Source organism: Theobroma cacao, chromosome 3 (assembly GCF_053813885.1).
Source record: "Theobroma cacao isolate CCN51 chromosome 3, ASM5381388v1, whole genome shotgun sequence".
Classification (NCBI taxonomy): Eukaryota; Viridiplantae; Streptophyta; class Magnoliopsida; order Malvales; family Malvaceae; genus Theobroma; species Theobroma cacao.
The window spans coordinates 3,631,957-3,647,446 of record NC_142641.1 but is presented as its reverse complement, the minus strand read 5'-3'; the positions used below and the strand labels follow the sequence as shown (position 1 = coordinate 3,647,446).

General features: G+C 33.1%; 1 long non-coding RNA gene across 1 annotated transcript; it reads left to right on the top strand.

The window, feature by feature from the left end:
• Positions 1-11,411: 11,411 nt before the first annotated feature.
• On the top strand, positions 11,412-13,314 carry LOC148763480 (uncharacterized). The gene is made up of 3 exons (XR_016025567.1): positions 11,412-11,512; positions 12,164-12,243; positions 13,114-13,314. It is a non-coding gene; the product is annotated as an uncharacterized LOC148763480 (long non-coding RNA).
• The last annotated feature ends 2,176 nt before the right edge of the window (positions 13,315-15,490 follow it).

Genomic DNA, 15,490 nt, shown 5'->3' with positions numbered 1-15,490 from the left:
CCATTAAAAACCTTAAGCCTAAAAAGCCTAATGGGATAAAAACCAAACAGAAGGAAAAAAATACAGAGCACTTAATAATTTCTTCGCCTTAGATGAAGCACCATTTCAAGGGCTTCACAAAACATGCTTCAAATTGCCTCATTAAAAACCTTAAGCTGGGAAAACTTAGTGGAACAAAAACCGAACATAAGGGAAAAGAGTACAGTGCATTGTCTATAATCTGTTCCTTCTCAATTGATCCATATTGCCACTTCTGGAGCATTTGATATTTTTCCGCTTCAGGGGCAAATTAATCTTGCATCCTATTAACTCGCTGTATTTCAATGCCATATACTAATTTCTCAAATGTTGACGTTGGCAATGATTTGATAAAAAGATTTGCAAGATTATTTGAGGAGCAAATCTGTTTGACGTCAACTTGTTGACTTTCTTGAAATTTGTGAGTATGGAAAAATTTCGACAAGATATGCTTGGTCCTATCTCCTTTAATATATCGTCCCCTAAGTTATACAACACAAGCAGCATTATCTTCATAAATTATAATGGGAGAATTCATAACCGGTGTTAAACAACAAGAATCATGAATATGTGCTATAATGGATCTAAACCAAATACACTCTCTTCCAACTTCATATAGAGTAATAATCTCAAAGTGGTTGGAGAATGTAGCTGCTAGCGATTGCTTAATAGAGCGCCAAGAAATGGCGGTGCCGCTGTAGCAAAATAAATAACCGGTTTGGGAGCGAGCCTTGTGTGAATCAGATTTATATCCCATATCATCATATCCAACTAAACTAGAGTTGATGGAATCCTTGGAATAATATAACCCCAAATCTATGGTTCCTAGGAGATAATGGAAGATATGTTTTATCCTATTCCAATGTCTCCAGGTTGGCTCAGAACTAAAGCAGGCTAACAAATTTACTGCAAAAGCAATATCCAGTTTCATACATTGTGGCAAGTACATCAATGCCTCAATAATATTATGATATAGTACTTCAGGACCAAGTATTTCCTTATCAGATTCTCTAGGATGAAACGGGTCCTTTTGGGGATTAAAAGACCTTACAACCATAGGGGTGCTCAATGGGTGAAACTTGTCCATGTTAAATGTCTAAACAATCAGTCAATATATGTTGACTGATGGGCAAGTATTCCATTTGCTTTGTGCTCAAGCTCTAAACCAAGACAAAGTTTTTATTTTACCCAAATCTTTAACTTCAAATTCATGTTTCAAGTATTCAACAGTTTTAGATAACTCTTTTGGAGTTCCAATCAAATTCATATCGTCGACATAAACTGCTACTATTGCAAATTTGATTTCTGATTTCTTAATAATCACGTATTGGCAGATAAGATCATTCTTGTACCCTTCCTTAATTAGGTACTCGTTTAAGCGTTGATACTACATGCGGCCAGATTGCTTTAACCTATACAAAGATCTTTGCAACTTTATTGAGAATAAGTTATGGGGAGTGTATGCTTCACGCATTTTTAATCCCTCGGGAATTTTCATATAAAGATCAGAGTCTAATGAACCATAAAAATATGCCATCACAATGTCCACAAGACGCATTTCCAGTTTTTCAGAAACCACTAAGCTAATAAGGTAACGAAACGTAATCACCATCATAGATGAATATGTCTTATCATAATCAATCCCAAGTCTCTAAGAGAAACCTTGGGCAACAAGTCGGGCTTTATACCTCACGACCTCGTTTTTCTCATTTCATTTTTGAAGAAAGATCCACTTATATTCAACGGGCTTTACATTGTTGAGGGTTCAAGCTACAAGCCCAAAAACCTCTCCTTTAGCTAAGGAAACCAATTCAACCTAGATTGCTTCCTCTCACTTATGTGAACCTTGCCTTTGACGGCATTCAATAATAGATCGCGGTTCACAATCATCGTTCATAATCTCATGAGCAACTTACAATGCAAAAACATCATTGATGATTATCTCATTCCGATCTCAAATCTCATTACAATATGTAATGGAAATCTCAGTATTCTCGGGGTCAGTGATATTTTCATGGGTTTTTTGCCTTTTTAGGGGCAATAGGCTTTTCTAAAGCAATTCGTGCCTCTTTAGGGGCAATAGATTCTTTTGGAACGGATTCATGATTCCTCCCTCTTCGTTTCGAGGAATAGTGTCTTTTGATCCTATCGATCTTCCATGCTACAAGCGTGGACCATTTCGATCCATTTCAGCTTGTTCTTCAGGAACAACAATCCTAGCTGGAGCATTCACAATTGGAATATGAGATTTTGTGACCTTTGTAGCATCATTAAATGCATTAGGAAGTCTGTTGGCAATATCCTGTAAATGGATTATACGTTGCACCTCATTTTCACATTCAAGAGTTCTTAGGTCTAAATGGGATATATATTTCTCATTCCAGGAGAAAATCTCAATTGGTTTCTACTTCTCAACCATGGAAGCCTTAGTTATCCCAATCGATGGAAACATTGTCTCATTGAAATGATAATTTACGAATTTGGTGGTAAAAAGAACAACTGTTGTTGGTTCCATGAACCTAATAATGGACGGTGAATCAAACCCAACATAAATTTCCAAACGATGTTGGGGACCCATTTTAGTCCTCTTTGGCTATGTTACAAGCACCTGCACAGTGCAACCGAAGGTACGTAAATGTGAAATATCTAGTTCAAAACCAAGAACCAATTGCATAGGGGATTGCAGGAGACTAACAGTGGGGCGCAATCTAATCAGTGCCACCACATGCAAAACAACATGACCCCACGCTGTATAATTGAGATTTATTCTCAATAATAGAGTACGAGCGATAATTTGGATGTGCTTTATCAAGGATTCTGCCAATCCGTTCTGAGAATAAACATGGGAATTGGGTGCTCAACCTCGATTCCTAATGAAGTACAACACGCATCAAAGCTCTTTGATGTAAATTCACTAGCATTATCCATCCTTATGCTCTTAATTGAATAATTAGGGAAATGTACCTAGAGCTTTATAATCTGCGCAAGTAAACGTGCAAAGGCAATGTTGCGCATAGATAACAGAAAAACATGAGACCATCTGCAGGATGCATCCACTAATACCATAAAATATCGAAACGGACCACTTGCCGGTTGTATTGGTTCACAAATATCACCTTGGATTCTTTGCAAGAATGAAGGGGATTCAAGATTAACCTTTGTCATAAAAGGTTTAGCAATGAGCTTTCCTTGTGAACATGCTTCACAAGTATAATCCTTGAACAACAAAACCTTTTTATCCTTTAAAGGGTGCCCTATAGTATTTTGGATTATCTTACGCATCATCGTAGCTCTCGGGTGACCTAGGCGATCATGCTAGAGGCCAAACTCATTGGGATTTACTAGTCTCTAGGACATGGTAGTGTAGACTTCAATAGCTCTAATAGGGACACAATACAATCCTTTAGTTAGAGCTTCTAGCTTCTCATGGATGGTTTTCTGGCCCATCTTATAAAAGGTGATGCAAAGAAATTCTTTATTTTACTCATCAATTGTCTCAAGATGGTACCCATTACGACATACATCTTTGTAACTAACTAAATTCCTCTTTGATCTATTGCTCAATAATGCACCCTCAATATGCAAAGTGGTACCATTAGGTAGAACAATTGTGGAATTTCGTGAGCCATCAATGATCCCAACAAGACCTGATATTGTATGGACATTTACCTTACGTAATGTCATACTTGAGAAAAAGTGCTTACCACGAAAAATGGTATGTTTTGTTGGACTATGAAGCAAACAAACATCTTTCTTTTTCTCGAGGGTTCCCATTTGCACTTATATTGACAACTTCATGTGTCACTTGTATTAACAACTTCAGGTGTCAAGTAAAAATTCACAAATCAGTTATGGGATAATAATTTTATTTATGAACAATCAAGTAAAAGTAATAGATTTAAAATAACATTAAAATTCTTAGATCTAGGTCTGAGCTGACTTCCACCAATCTGATGCCTTTTCAAGGTCTTTGAAAACATTAGAGACATCCAATGATGTTTTTGCTTCTACAAAAGCACGAAGAGTCACTTCAACGGAGGTATTATTAGCCTCGATGTTGGTCATAGCATTTTTAATGGCATGAGTTTCAACTCGCTTGCCTTTATCTTTTAGGGATGCCTAGTATAAATCAACAAAATGCTTTGGCATACGACAGGTACGCGACTAATGTCTATTCATGCCACAATGATACCAAATACTTTTATTATGCTTCTTTTTAGGCTTCTTACCCTTCTCATGATTTAGGCCAAGATTAATTTGCCTAGGGAGCTTATATCTTCCGCCACCTTTTCGTGGGTTATGCACTATCCTGTGCTCACAGCCCTTAAATCGGCCAAAACTCTTACCAGAGCTAGCATTTACTTCAGGCAATGCTTTTGAACTAGCAAATCTAAGATCATGACTTTTGAGCAACAGTTCATTAGTCTACTCGGTAGTTAAGAGGATGAAAATCAACTCCGAGTACGTCTTAAATTGACGCTGCTGGTATTGCTACTGCAATACAATATTTAAAGCATGAAAAGTAAAGAAAGTTTTCTCTAATAGCTTTGATTCAGTGAGCTTAACACCACATAACTCCAGTCATGAAATTATATCAAATAAGGCTGAGTTGTAATCAGACATTGATTCTAAGTCTTGCAGCTTGAGATGTTACTAATCATATTGTGCTTGAGGGAGAATAACAGTCTTGGTATGATCATACCTCTCTCTCAATCTTGTCCATAGTATCTTTGAATCTCGAACGGATAAATATTGAGTCTTCAAGCTCTCATGAAAATGACGACGAATGAAAATTAGAGCATTCTCTTTATTTTTGTTATTTGTGTTTCCGTCTATAATAATTGCATTAGCAAGACCTTGCCCTTGAAGATGCATCTCAACATCAAGGCATTGGGACAGATAATTGTTTCTACTCACTTCTAGGATGTAGAACTTGGGCTTTTCAATATTTGCCATAATATTGCATATAGAAAATTGGACCTTTAGATTAGGGTTCTCAAAGGTCTATCACTGCTTCAGGGGGATAGTTTATCCCCGCTTCAGGAGGACAGTCTATCACCACTTCAGGGGGACAAAGATATATTCTAAATTTGTAGTTGGCTTCAGGTTGATTAGACCATACAAAAAAAAAAACTAAAATCTAATTGAAAAAAAAATCTTCTCATTACCTTTAACAACTTGTGTTTATAACGTGATATAAAATATAAAGAAAGATATATTAAGAAAATAATTGAGAGAAGAATTGAGAAAAAAAACTTCTGGTTCATTTCTCATTATTTGTGATTATTATTGATTGTAATTTTTCATCAAGTACAAAAGCCCTATGTCAAACCCTGTTTTATAAAATAATTACGACGTCATTTACATGCTCGATAAAATATTTGCATATTTAGGAAGTTCGAGAAATCGTTAAAAGACGATATTGCCCTTAATGGTATTATTAAGTCGATTAAGCCTCGAACTAGTTCAAATAGGAATTTTAAGGTGAAATTAAGAGTTTCACAGTTCAGAGATGACTCAAAATGGTAATTCGGAGTTCGAGGATCAATTTGGAGTCAAATCGAAATTTTCACTATCTAGGGGCAAAATGGTCATTTGCCACTTGGGGACAGAATGAAAATTTTTAGAAAAGATTTTTTTGGCCCCATTTCACTTATTGGAGTATGATTTGAGTATTGGAGTATAATTGGAGGGTTTGGAAGTGAAAAAGTTTAATTTCGGTGATTTTTGGAGTGTAGGGGCAAAATCGTAATTTTTCCACCCATAAACAAAATTTGAGATTTTGAGAGAATTTAGATCACATTTGACAAGTTGGAGAATGGTATGAGTAGAAGGGATGAAAAATATGTCTATGGGCAATTTTTCAGTTTTTGGGGTAAAAATGTAATTTTTGACTTTTACGGGGGCAAAAGTGTAAATTTCAAAAATTACTTCACCAAGATGTTGGATAAGTCTGAGAATTTTATCTAAGTTATGGATATTTGAATGAATAATGTGTGGTGGAGATTTAAAGCTTAAAAGATAAGAATTTAAAAAAATGGACCAATAATGTAGTGACATGTGGCAAGTTTATATTATTATATTATTTAACTATAAAAATCAGCCCACACCACCATTTTCTCTTCATTTTGGCCGGCCATAGCAAGAAAACAAAGGGGAAAAGAAAAACAAAATACCTAGGTGGAGAAATTCAAGGGAAAATTATTGAAAATTCAAGGAAACAAGTGACAAAAGGTAAAATTTCTTGATTTTGACTTGTGATCTACCTTTTCGATGCTTTTCTCCTTATTTTTCATGGTTAGATTTCATGTTTTCATGGTGAATTCATGGCTGCCCAAATGGGTATGGAGAGAGAATGAAGTTAGATTAATTTGATTTTAAGTTATGTTAGTGTTTTAAGTTAGTTTAGCATATTTAGAAACAAAACAACAAGAAAAGAATTCATTTTCCTCCATTACCATTATTGGCTGAATTTTCTAGGGGAATATTGGCAGCTGATCTTGATGTTTATTTGAGGAATTATGATGAATAATGATGAATTATGAGCCTAGAAAAATAATGGAAATTTTTGGAGCAAAAATACGAATTTTTACCCACTAGGGGTATTTTCATAATTTGCTATCGAGACTGATAATTTGCACCACACTAAGGAACATTTAGTCAATTTGGGTGCAATTGAGGTATAGAAACTGAAAAAAATTAATTTGGGATTAAATTGGACGCGTTAGTAATTTAATTGGGTAATAGGCCGAATTAGGTCAGCACCGCATTTAAGCGGTAGTCGAATAAGTTGCATGTCATATCTTGCATATACACCGAGCCTGAATTGATTTTATAATGGTCAAGCATTAATGTGATGAATTATGTATTGTACATTGTGGATAGGTGGTGAGCAAATTGCACTGGTAAAAGTACAGAGACTGTGCTTGAAGACTGGGGTTAGGAGTATATCCACTCCTAGAACTATGAGTGGACAATTTATCGTCTTAAATATCTAGAGTAATTATACTTGTTTGATGCTTTTATTGAATGGTGAGTTTAAATTATAAAATATTATGTTTTTCAATTAAAATGTTTTTAATAAAAATGAGATTTATACTGATTTTGAAATCAAATATTGTTTTGAGAAAATTGAGTATATGGAGACTGTGTTGAAATTTATGATTTTATATGTTATTGAAATTGTGGCTTATGACACTATGGTAGCATGATGGCTAAATTTTTGGGGTTGGCATGAAATATATGAATAGTTTTGGATTGGTCTCGGTAGACTGGATTACATTTTATTCGTCATATTATGCTACTAAAATTTTTATGGGTCTGGTGGTATATTAAACGGTCACTGCAGTGGTGGGGGTTTTTGTGGACTACCTATGAGAGGGGCACGGTAACCCAATTATATACTTACCTCCGATGGGAGATGTTGGGTGAAGTATCTCCTGAGGTATGATTTGAGTGCACCTCACATTCGGGCCACCACGTGAGAGTGAGACTTAGCCAACGCCAAGGAACGACTATGTGTTAGATGTGAAAACATATTTATGGGTATGGGTCATTGAACAGCCTTGGCGGTCTCAGTAGGATACCTTGACGAAGGTACCCGCGAGAATGATTCTGGCAGGGGCCAAGTTTAAGAAATTCATAAGCCGAAAAATTTTGATGAAAAGAAATTGTTTAGTATAGATTGAAAAGAATTTTGTGTTATGAACATTATTGAGATATAACGTTTTTATATTGTCTCCATCTACTCGGCTTTAGATGCTTTTGATGGTAATTGTTTACTCACTGGGATTATGTAATCATAATCTCACCCCTCTTCCTATCCATTTTTCAGGCTCAGGACATTTATTGATAATTGATTAAGACGAGAATTAATCTCGGAGTTGCATCCTAGAAAGTAAGGGTTCGTAGGCCTACATCTTTTTAGTCAGTTTAGGGCCCATGTGTCACTGTAAGAGTAATTTTATTCTTCAGTTATTTGATTTAAAGTATGTATGAATATATTTAGCTTTTACACCATGTTTTTTGCGAGTTTCGGTATTTTCGGAGAAAAATGACAAAAATGCCCCTATGAGTCAGAAAGTAATATTTTATTGTTTTGATTTGGAAATGACTTATGATTTTTTTGAAATGTGAGATTTAATAACTATCGCTTATTGGGGAGATGCGGAAGCTGATGCTAAGCCTTACGGGGTTTCGATCGGCATTCGGGGTAATGAGTGCCTATCGAGACGTCGCGACGGTTGTCACGGGCTCGATGGGAGTTTCGGGTCGTGACATCCTATTTATAGGGTTACATAGATGTAAGGGTTACATAGTATTAACGAAGATATTGATAAACCATCATAAATATATACATTGATTATGAATGGAACTTGAAAGGTTGAGAGATTCAATGGACACATTCATTTATTCATAACAATATATTTAATATAATTAATTATATTATATAAAATTATGAGACCTATAAAATTGTAAGACCCAAAAATAAGGGTTTTGATGACTTTATGCTAAAACCAGTCCTGTCTCCAAGTTTTACCACGTGAAGGTTTGCTATTTTGCATCGTGGATACTTCAATTGCCTAAAGCATGGGTTTTGACCACTTGTCTCTTGGTTTGCTTCTCAAGGAGTTTAATTGGGTTGTTGGTCCTTTTGCACACCTATTCTAACAAAGTACAATAGTGGAAACAAAAAGATAGAAAAAAAGGTTGGTAAAAGATCTCAAGAAAAAAAAAGAAGAAGATGGATTTACAACAAATTCTCACAAAAGGGTTAAATTTTATTTTTTTTCTTTTGGGTCTTTTCTAACACAGAAGAAAAATGAGAGTAAAAACAAATGGGGCTGACTTTAGGGGTGAGCATTTGGTTAAATAAGTTAATTTGGTTAAGGAATACCATTAACCGATTTAATCGATTTTCTTAAAAAAATTAACCGAACTAAATCGATTTAATAATTTTAACCGACTTTAGTTGGTTAAATCGATTTTAACCCAATTTTTTATTTTTTTTCTATTTTTTAATTTATTTAATAATATATTAATAATGTACTTTTTTCGAATCTCTCTTCCCCAATTAAAAAAAATATTAATAATTTACTTTATGTTACCATATACTACATTATTACTTATAATTTTACAAATATACTAATATAGTATAGTATTAATATGTAATTTTTGAATAATTATACTTGTTATATAGTATATAAAGTTATTAATAAGTATACTATATGTAGTGTATTAAGATATATATTATATAATGTATAACTATAAACAATATATACTCTATTAATATTTACTATATATAATTATATAGTATATATGTATATTGTATTGATATATATTATATATAGTGTATAACTATATACTAATACAATGTATTGTGTATTAATATATTACTATATATAGTTAATATTTACTTATATAGTATTTAAGTATACTAAAAAGTCATGCAACATATATACTATATAATAGTATATTGTTATTTATAATAGTAAATTGTTATTGACTAATTAGTATATTAGTAAGTATACTATATAATATGTAATATATGGTCAACATTTTCTAGGACAGTGCCTAAGAGGCTACGGAAAAGGTCTTGCATCTTCAATATTCCATCACGAGTGTTATCTACATGGTCTTCTCACTTCTGGAAGAGATCAATTAAGGACTAAAACTGAAACCCCAAACCAAGTTCAGCGACAGGTTGTGACGACCAATAATTCCAGTCTCCATTGTATAGTCTTTTACTATCAAGCAGTAATTTAGGAAAGAGGATGGTCTTACTGTATTTGATAGCCTCCTACTTGAGGATGGAAATTGGTTAATGGAATTCTCTATCTTATGCATATCAAAAAAATAATATATTGTTATATTATAATATAGTTAATTATTAACATAAGTTATATTACTATAGGATACAAATATTGACATAAGTTACTTTAGTAATATAAGTTATACTATAGTAACATTAATATATGAATATATATTAAGAAGTTATTATATTAAATTATTGATATTAGTTATATTACTATAGTTCACTAATATTAATAATTTAATATAACTTACTACACTAATATAAGTTATACTATATTAATATAGTTTATTAATAATTTATAAAAAAATAAGTTACTATAGTCTATAGTACTCTATATAGTATAGACTATATATTGTATATTAATAAATATACTATATATAGTATAATATATTAATAACTTAAGATAAAAATAAGTTAATATAATAAGCTATATTAATGACTTAAGCTTAGGGTATAGTTTTCATATATTTTGCATTAATTTTACGTTAATTTTTGTATGGTTATATTTATATAAATATTCAATAACATTAATATCTAAATAAAGTGTATTTTATTTTTTATTTTTGATGATTAAATCTAAGTCATTTATTTATATACAAGTATAGAACAAATATGTGAGTTAATACATGTAAGAAAATCCCTTTTTATGATTAAATCTAGTCCTTCATTCATATATACATATATATATATATATATATATATGTATAGAAAATCAGTGTGAGTGCATACATGTAATAAAAACCTTTAAATATACTTATTTCAAAGTTGGTTAATTCGGTTAACTGACTTCAAAATTTTTTAACCGACCCAAATAGATAAAATTGATTTAACCGAATTTTTTAACTGATTTATCCAAATTAAACGAATTAACCGAAACTGAGTTTACCGAATTACTCTTATTTTCACCGATCGACAACACGCACTCATTGTGTCAAACCCTGCTTTGTAAAATAATTATAATATCATTCACATGCTCGATAGAATGTTTGTATATTTAGGAAGTTCGAGAAATCGTTAAAAGACGATATTGCCCCTAATGGTATCATTAAGTCGATTAAGCCTCGAACTAGTTCAAATAGGAATTTTAAGGTGAAATTAAGAGTTTCACAGTTCAGGGATGACTCAAAATGGTAATTAGGAGTTCGAGGATCAATTCAGAGTCAAATTGAAATTTTCACTATATAGGGGTAAAATTGTAATTTTTCCATCTGCGGACAAAATTTGAGATTTTGAGAGAATTTAGATCACATTTGACAAATTGGGGAATGATATGAGTATAAGGGATAAAAAAATATGTCTATGGGCAATTTTTCAGTTTTTGGGGCAAAAATGTAATTTTTGATTTTTACGGGGGCAAAAGTGTAAATATCAAAAATTACTTCACCAAGACTTTGGATAAGTTTGAGAATTTTATCTAAGTTATGGATATTTTAAGGAATAATGTGTGGTGGAGATTTAAAGCTTAAAAGATAAGAATTTAAAAAATGGACCAATAATATAGTGACATGTGGCAAGTTTAGATTATTATATTATTTAACTATAAAAATCAGCCCACACCACCATTTTCTCTTCATTATGGCCGGCCATAGCAAGAAAACAAAGGGGAAAAGAAAAACAAAAACCTAGGGGGAGAAATTCAAGGAAAATTTGGTGAAAATTCAAGGAAACAAGTGACCAAAGGTAAAATTTCTTGATTTTGACTTGTGCTTTACCTTTCCCATGCATTTCCCATCATTTTCCATGGTTGAATCATGTGATTTGAGGATGAATTCAATTCTGGAAAAATGGGTTAGGAGAGAGAAACTTGTTAGATTAATTTGATTTTAAGTTATGTTAGTGTTTTAAGTTAGTTTAGCATATTTAGGAACAAAACAACAAGAAAAGAATTTATTTTCCTCCATTACCATTATTGGCTGAATTTTCAAGGGGAATATTGGCTGATGATCTTGATGTTTATTTGAGGAATTATGATGAATAATGATGAATTATGAGTCTAGAAAAATAATGGAAATTTTCGGAGCAAAAATACGAATTTTTACCCATTAGGGGTATTTTCGTAATTTACTATCGGGACTGATAATTTGCACCACACTGAGGGACATTAAGTCAATTTGGGTGCAATTGAGGTATAGAAACTGAAAAAAATTAATTTGAGATTAAATTGGACGCGTTAGTAATTTAATCGAGTAATAGGCCGAATTAGGTTAGCACTGCATTTAAGCGGTAGTCGGATAAGTTGCATGTCATATCATGCATATATACCGAGCCTGAATTGATTTTATAAAGGTCAAGCATTGATGTGGTGAATTATGTATTGTACATTGTGGATAGGTGGTGAGCAAATTACATTGGTAAAAGTACAGAAATTGTGCTTGAAGACTGGGATTAGGAGTACATCGACTCCTAAAACTGTGAGTGGATAATTTATCATCTTAAATATCTAGAGTAATTATACTTGTTTGATGCTTTTATTGAATGGTGAGTTTAAATTATAAAATATTATATTTTCCAATTCAAATGTTTTTTTTTTAATAAAAATGAGATTTATACTGGTTTTGAAATCAAATATTGTTTTGGAAAAATTGAGTATATGGAGACTGTGTTAAAATTTATGATCTTATATGTTATTGAAATTGTGGCTTATGACACTATGGTAGCATGATGGCTAAATTTTTGGGGCTGGCATGAAATATATGAACAATTTTGGATTGGTCTCGGTAGACTGGATTACATTTTATTCGTCATATTATGCTACTGAAATTTTTATGGGTCTGGTGGTATATTAAATGGTCACTGCAGTGGTGGGGGTTTCCGTGGACTGCCTATGAGAGGGGCACGGTAACTCAATTATATACTTACCTCCGGGGGGAGATGTTGGGTGAAGTATCTCCTGAGGTATGATTTGAGTGCACCTCACGTTCGGGCCACCACGTGAGAGTGAGACTCAGCCAACGCCAAGGAACGGCTGTGTGTCAGATGTGAAAACATGTTTATGGGTATGGGTCATTGAACAGCCTTGGCGGTCTCAGTGGGATACCTTGACGAAGGTACCCGCGAGAATGATATTGGCAGGGGCCAAGTTTAAAAAAATTCATAAGTCGGGGAAATTTTGATGAAAAGAAATTATTTGGTATAGATTGAAACGAATTTTGTGTTATGAACATTATTGAGATATAACGTTTTTATATTGTCTCCATCTACTCGGCTTTAGATGCTTTTGATGGTAATTGTTTACTCACTGGGATTATTTAATCTCACCCCTCTTCCTATCCATTTTTCAGGCTCAGGACAGTTTGTTGATAGTTGATTAAGACGAGAATTAATCTCGGAGTTGCATCATAGGAAGTAAGGGTTCGTAGCTCTACACCTTCTTGGTTAGTTGGGGGCCCACGTGTTACTGTAAACGAAATTTCATACTTTAATTATCTTTATTACTATATGAATAAATTTATTTTACTCTTACGCTACAAAAGTTATTTTAGGAAGACTTTGAAAATATTGTGTTTTAAGAAAATAGAATATTTTATTTAATATTTTTATTATATTCAAATAGCTATAATTTTACTTTAAACGAATGTTTTAAACTTCAAAATTTAATTTAAATAATGAAATATGTGTTTCCACTTACATATTACATTTTTTTGGATTTCGAAATTTGAAAAAAAAAAATGACGAAAATGCCCCAGTGAGCTAGAAAATAATATTTTTTATTGTTTTGAGTTGGAAACAACTTATGATTTCTTGAAATGCGAGATTTAATAACTGTCGCTCACCGGGGAGATGCGGAAGTTGATGCTAAGCCTTGCGAGGTTTCGATCGGCATTCGGGGTAATGAGTGCTTATCGGTACGTCGCGACGGTTGTCACGGGCCCAATGGGAGTTCCGGGTCGTGACACATTGTCCCCTCTAGTTTTTGTGACAATTATTTTCCTCTATAAGCTCTCTACCTCATTCTTAAGGCATAAATCAATAACTCCAAGACCCTCCATATCTTTGCATAAACAAATAGAGTTCCAGTCAACATGATGAATTTTCTTCTTTTCCACCGTCTCCCCTCACAAAAAATGCCTTTAAATTCTATTTAAGCTCTCCTTCACCCCTACCGGAATTTGAAAGATAGACATAAAAAAGATTAGGAAACTTCCTATGTCACGACTCGGTATTCCCCTCGAGCCTGTGACAACCGCCGCGGTGTCTCGGTAGACACTCATTGTCCGGAATGTGAACCCGAAACCCTGCAAGGCTTGACTATCAGTTTCTCTGTTCCCTTGTGAGCAACCATTGTCAAATATCGTGTTCTAAAAGATTTTAAGCTGTTTCCAACTTTAAACAAATAAAATATTAATTTTTTGTCTCACAAGGGTATTTTGGTCATTTTTTTCAAGAATTTCGAAACTGGCTAAAACGTAATATACAAGTACAAAACACATAATTCATATTCAAAATGAGTTTAAAAGTCTAAAATCTTCATTTAAAACGAAATTATGTTTATTTGAATATAATAAGAAAATAAAAGAAATATTAAGTAAAATATTCTATTTTCTTATAAAACAATATTTATAGAGTTATACCTGAATAATTTTTATGGCGTAAAAGCTAAATAAATTTATACATACTTAAATACAGTAAGCCAAAATATTTAATTTAATTTACAATAACAAGAGTGCCCTTGAATAAACAAAAGTAAAGAGGACTGTGAACCTACGGCTTGGAAAATGCAGATCCCACTGTAGTCCTCGATGATATCAGCTATCTACAGTCTATACTGAACCTGAAATGGGTGGAAAGGAGGGTGGTGAGATTATAAAATCCCAATGAGTAAACAGACATCATCATAAACATCTAGAGTTGAGTACATGGAGACAATAAAGTAAATCATCATAAACTGGGTTATACAATTAGAACACATCTCGTTCAAAATACGTAAAAAGGCTTATGAATCTCATAAAAATCTAGGCTTGTGCCATAAATCCATTCTCGGGGACACCTTGGCCGAGGCATCCTACCGAGACCGCCAAGGCTATTACAATTCACATTTCACATAAATCATATTTTTATTTTGAAAACATAGCCGTTCCTTGGCGTTGGCTGAGTTCCCCTTCACGTGGTGGTTCGGCGTGAAGTGAACCCTAAGTTTTACCCAAGGAGATACCCTACGCGCCTCTCCGTTCAAGGTAAGAATATAATAGGGTTTACCGTGCCCCTCTAAAAGGCTGGTCCACAGAAACCCCTTACTGTAGTGATTAATTAATATATAATCCACCATATAATAAAACTCAATAACATTATATGGAAATTTTGTAATTTGCAGTTTTTCAAGGCAACCAAACAATTCGTATTTCAATGCAATTGCCAACTAGCCAATCATGCTCGATTTATCATAAGCCAGTCAATTTAAACAATCAAATTGCCACAATTAACAATCTCCGTGTACTCTATTTTTCAAAATCATTATTAATTCCAAGACAATTTATAAATTAATTTCATTGAAACTCATTTATTCATAAAACATGAAAATTTACCTTTTTAAATTCCTTTTTCCATAGAATTCATGAAAGCATCTAAAAACCACCCTAGATAATTAAAATGACAGTAAGTTTACTCACAATGTCTAGAATGCAGACTTTCGAAGCACTCTGTCTACTGGTCATCGGATGC